At 46.9% G+C, this 5,869-nt stretch overlaps 1 protein-coding gene across 1 annotated transcript in view; it reads left to right on the top strand.

Moving 5' to 3' along the window:
- The window catches only part of LOC103751216 (steroid sulfatase), a 124,794-nt gene that overhangs the window by 16,072 nt on the left and 102,853 nt on the right, over positions 1 to 5,869 (top strand). The gene's annotated exons all lie outside the window — the stretch shown is intronic.

Here is a 5,869-nt window from a genome sequence, read left to right as displayed (position 1 = left end):
TTACGGTCGCTTTCTGTTTTCACCCACGGCTTACCGACATCACTCCAAACGCATTGATAATGTGCCCTCTCTAAGCCTTGCAATCCTCTGAGAATCTTGAGTTGCCTAAACTAAGCCAGAAACATTTACAGCATAGCTATACTCTTTGCTCTTTGTGCTTAACTCACAAACAGGTGCCAGTCCCCCTTTCTCAGGACATACATCTAACATACAATGTAACTTTCCCGTAATTATGGACTAGCGATGTAGTTTACTGGTAGGCTCCATCCCTACTTCCTACTGAAGTCATGTTCCATCCCTAGCCTCAGAAGGGGAAAATGTTTTGCTGCCGTTGAATAGATCTGTTCGAAGATAATATATCCCAAGCTTGAACTCTAAATCCCGGAGACATAAATCAGAGGAGCCGGCTTCAACATTTGGGGGTTCAAGGGGCAGCGCAGCTACTTAGAATTGAACTTTTGGCCTCATGCATGCCAAGCAACCTCTCTGTCATTACTCAGAAATTTGCTCACACATCCTTTTCTTTACTTAAAAAATATTTAAGTTTTTTTTTTTTTTGTGCGTGTGTGTATGAATGTATTGCCTGCATGCCTGTGACTGAACGTGTGTCATGCAATGCCCACGGAGGTCAGAAGGGGGCATTGGATTCTCTCTGTGTGTTTTTGTCACGGTCTCACGTAGCCTAGACTCCCTGTGTAGACGGGGATGATACTGCAGTCCTCCTCCTTCTGGCTCTACCTGCTGAGGGCTGCCATTACAGGCCTGCCTCGTTCATGCAGTGTTGAGGGTAAGTACTCTAGCAGCCCAAGGTGTATACTGTTGGCTCACATTTTATAGATGGGAAAATTAAACCCAAGCATCTGTAGGTAGCATCAGAGCCCAGTTTAGTTTCGTTGTACCCATATTGTCATATATCATGCAGATGCCTCACCCACAGTGTGTGCAAAGCCAGTAGCCTTGGTTGGCATGTTGAGCCGTATGCAATAATTAACATATTACTAGGTAGCATCATGAAAGTTCGTAACAGGAAATGGGTTCCAGGAGCTTCTGACAGCAAAGGACGTCAGGTGATGGATTAATTTAAGAGGCTGTGGTCATAGCAGGCCTACAACTTGCAGATTGAAAGACTTCTAGGTGTTCACTTAGAAGGGACAGAGAGCCAGTACCGCCTCGGTCAGTGCTAGGAAGGGATTTGGATAGTGGGGACAGCAGACGTGGGAAGCACAGAGACCCAACGGAAAAGCTGTACGCCAGGAATGGTTGCTTTGGACACAAGCCGAAGACCTTTTGTAAAGTCTGATTGACAGGATGTAGAAATCCTACGGAAGGCGGCTTTCAAAGCCACCACTACTTGAAAACACTTTTGGCCGAATTCGATGGAGTCAGGTGGACAGTGCCTGAGAAAGAGCGCCCGAGGCGGTCCCCTAGCGTCCATACACATGCGCACACGTTTGCACATACATTTAGGTACACTAAATTATACGGCGTCATTAATCTTGTCCTTTTGATAGTAGATCCTGAGGTCAGTAGCCATCACCGAAGAGCAAATTAACACAGATGTGGAGACTCAAAGCAACTCCCCTTCCATTAAAAAAAAAAGTTGTTGAATTTCTGTGAGTTTCAGACAATATACTTTGATCATATTTAGACCCCTTCCGCAATCTGCAGTACTCTCTTACACCCGGCCAGTCTCCACGTACTCTGTCATATATATTAAGGCCTAGGAGGTCACGTTTCTGCCCCCAGATGTCGTTCAGTGTGCATCCATGCGCACGGAAGCCCAGTTAACCTATCTGGTTTCACACAGTTCAAGAAAACCCACTTTCCGTATCGCAGTAGTTACCAGTTCCGCTAGTTTGTCAGCTGAGGTTGGGACTTCTACACCTCTTCCTCACTTCTAGGGTGGGATTTTGTCTGCTTGCAGCTTGCGTAACCCTTAAGCACGATGTTACCAGTGCTCTAAGTTCCCACAAGTAACTTCCCAACTATCTGGAAAACTGCTTCCTCGTGGTCAGCAACCGCCGCTGACTCTTAGTATTTCCCCGGCCCTCTTCCTCAGTGGACCCTGTGCCTTGGGTGGCAGAGATGTGAACTAGGGTTTGGATTCTGAGATTGAGTTCACCGCACTCTCTGCACTTGTGGCCAGTTGTGGCTTTCTGGGTTAATCACCATCTGTTACGTGAGAGATGGATTAATATCCCCTCACTCCCCTCTTGAATCTGAGCCTTGGGTGCAGAGGTTGCATTGTAGATGTGTCACTCCCACAATTTTAATGTGACCCTGGATGAGGACTTCACACGTAGATGACCTCCAGGTTCTGTTTTACCAAGGTCAGCTGAGGAGAGTCACTGCTCCTAAAAGTCAGATTCCAAGCACTCCGGTTGTTAGGTAAATACCACTAAGATCATCTCTCTTTTGTGTCAAGACAGACTTAGCTGATTATGGACCTCAATCCCACATGCAAGGGAAAAGCACACACATCAAGAGAAATGGATGTCTCACAGAAGGATCGAGAACAGAGATGAGATTCTGGGAAGCACCTTTAGCATTCTGCCTGCCACTGGTCTCTTTTTATAGTCTTGGGGAACCAAATGATGTCTTATGTAAATGATTTTTAGGAATCAAATAACAGGTTGCAAATGGGTAATTGGGGGGAAAATTAACATCTGTACTCGGGTAGTTAGTCCTGCCTCCCCACAATGGCTAAATCTGGGTGTTAAGAAAATAATGGACTGTGCCTTAAATCATGGAATAGTTCCTTACTGCCATGCTGGGATTTCCTCTGACTCAGCCACATTCTGATCTTGCTTAGGAACATGGCTAAGGGCTGGACACCACTGCACCCATGTGAAGATCGTGTGGAATGTTTCATAGCAGGCCAGCAGGCAGGCATGTCCAGCTGCCCCCATGGGCTCCATAAGTTTCTTGGACCCTTTAGTTTCTGGGTAAGCTCTGAACTCATTTTCAGACATACCTTGTGATAGGATGGGATATCCCAGAAATTAGAAATGATCACCCCAGACTCCTCGTGTGTTCAGTTCCCTAATGTTTTCTCAGACCTTCATTCTAAAAGCCTTTGAAGGTCTGGTGTCTGAGGCTGGGCTGTGGTGTCTGAGGCCGGGCTGTGTCTGAGGCCGGGCTGTGTCTGAGGCCGGGCTGTCTTGTTGAAAGTGTTTACCAACTATTTGACAGTATGATCAGTAGTGTTTTACTGGGGGCAGGGGGTGTTCTATTATGATGAAGCTGTCAAAATTTTGTCAGCTGTCTTAATCAGACTTTTCATTGCTGTGACTAATACCTAGGAGAGATGAGTTAAAAGGAGAACATATTTCTTTGGGCTCAAGGTTTTAGAATATGGCTGGTTGGCTGGCTGCATGCATCGTGGAGGATGTGTGTGCTGTGGTGGAAAGAGCTGTTCACCTCAGTGAAGTTAGAAAGGAGAGGGAGCGATGGCGTGAGGATGGAGGGATGGAGCAAAGGAGAGAGGGGAGGGGATGGGGAGAAGGAGCGGGTGGGTGGGGAGAAGAGGAGGAAGAAGAGGATTAGGAAGACGCTTATCTTCTGAGGACGAGGTATCTGCTTCAAGGCGTGGATGCCCCTTCCTCCTTCCTCCATGGCACCTCCACTTCCTAATGCACTTAACTATGGATATCAGTGTGGTAGAGACTGGGTTCTTTTCCTCTTGAAGGAACAGATCCAGTCAAGAGACCCGGATGGTCAGAACAAAAGCTTACTTAGCAAGGTTGCGTTTCCATAAAGCAGCACTTATCACAGCTAACCAGAGCACCCCAAAAAGAGATTGGATTACGCTGCCTTGAGGCAGCGATCCGCCTAGCTGATTCTGCTCTAGAATTTTCAAAAATGAGTTTTGTGGCTATTTCTGAGCTGGGTTTTAAAGCATTCGGGCCTCTTTAAACCCTAAGCAGAGATCACTGTGGGGACTGTTGCTCCTACGCAGGCCAACTTCAGTCACCGCGCAGAAGCCAGCCCGGAGGCAACTGTTTTCTAGTCAGCTTTGCTGCCTCGGACCCCATTGCAAGCCTTTTATTTCTCATCCCTAGTGGGTCCAGCCTCACCACTGTGACCCTGACATTTCCACACTTACACTCTTGTTTTTAAGATCGTCACCTTTCCAAACAGTGTCAGCATCAGCGGGGCAAGCATCCTTCAGCTTGGGAGTCTTCACGGGACACGTCTACATTGAAACCATGACAACAGCAGTTAGAAAATAACTTGAGCTCGGTTCCCTCTTTTTGTATATTTTGAGAATTCACTTAACAAAAACGATCAATTTTTGTGAGTGTGCCCTCCGGCCACGCTTCAGTGCACTCAGCACTCTCTAGCGATCTAGTTGTATTTCTGTTGCTGTGATAAAATATCCTGCCACAAAACAATTTAGGGAAGAAAGCAGGGTCTTTGCAATGCAATTCCAGGTTACAGTCAAGCATTGTTGAAAAGCCACATCACAACTTCAAAACAACGGGTCCTATCACATGTCAAGAGCAGAGAGAAACAAATGTGGGCACGCTCACTTGCTGCATTGTTACTTGAGTGAGTTTCTCCAGTCTTGTACAGTTCAGGATACCCTTCCTAGGGAATGGTGCCACTGACGGTGGGCTGGGTCTCCCACATCAATTAAGAGAGTTCCCCACAGGCCAACCGCATGCAGACCATCTCTCATGCAGCCATTCTTCCCAGGGGAATCTACAGAAACAAATGTGGGCACGCTCACTTGCTGCATTGTTACTTGAGTGAGTTTCTCCAGTCTTGTACAGTTCAGGATACCCTTCCTAGGGAATGGTGCCACTGACGGTGGGCTGGGTCTCCCACATCAATTAAGAGAGTTCCCCACGGGCCAACCCCATGCAGACTATCTCTCATGCAGCCATTCTTCCCAGGGGAATCTATGGTGTGTCAGGTTAACAAAGCTAACCCTCACAGTCCACCTGATTCTAGACTGTGTTGTTCCCTCCTATCAGAGGGAACAACATACCTTTTAGCAGTTACTCCCTTCATATGCCCGCCTGAGGGAAAACTCTTACCCAATGTCTTCCCCTAGGAATGTGTATATTCTATATATTTTCTGTAATCGAAATCGCACACGATGCTGTCTTCTGTATTTGACTTCTTTCATGGATTGTAGAGTTTCCAGACTGCCCCACATTGTGGGATGTGTCTGTGGTGTTTCATTCGCTTAAGTTACAGTGTAGCAATCCTCTGTGTGGATGCACTCTGTGCGGCTTATGCACTTGTCTGTGTATGAGCATTTCAGTAGCTGTTGTGAACAGCATGGATAGGAATATGGTGTAGAAAGGCGTGTTTGGGTCCGTGTGTGTAAGTCATCATTCTGTTGCTGTGGAAACCATAGCTCAGGAAGTCAAGGTAAGGAAGAGGGGCGGGCTGCTGAAATGGCTAGTCAGCTAAGACCACTGACGGCTCTTGCAGAGGACCCAGGTTCGATTCCCAGCACCCACCCACATGGCAGTTAACAACTATCCATAACTCTAGTTCCAGGGGATCTGGCACCCTCTTCTGGCCTCCACAGGCGTTGCACGACATGGGTACATGCACGTACCTACAGGTGACACACTCATGTACATAAAAATTTTTTAAAAAAGACTATTAAAAAGAAATACAATATTTAAAAAGAGAGGGAAGAGGGAATGTAAATATTGTCAGATGCAGAGATCAGGAAAGGCCCCTGGGAAACCCTGTCTTCTAGGCATGATATGGTAGTTGAACCGATGAACCAAAAACTGTTGTGGTCGTCTGTGTGAGAGCTGCGTAGAATCAAGCCAGTCGACATGCAAGTGTGGAGCGGAAAGGACTGTCCACCCTCAACCCCTAGCTGAGGCTCCATAGACGGTTG

This window comes from Nannospalax galili, unplaced genomic scaffold (genome assembly GCF_000622305.1).
Source record: "Nannospalax galili isolate Female #2095 unplaced genomic scaffold, S.galili_v1.0 scaffold1227, whole genome shotgun sequence".
Lineage (NCBI taxonomy): Eukaryota > Metazoa > Chordata > Mammalia > Rodentia > Spalacidae > Nannospalax > Nannospalax galili.
Note: the sequence above shows the minus strand (reverse complement) of the source record. Positions and strands in the feature narration are given on the sequence as shown.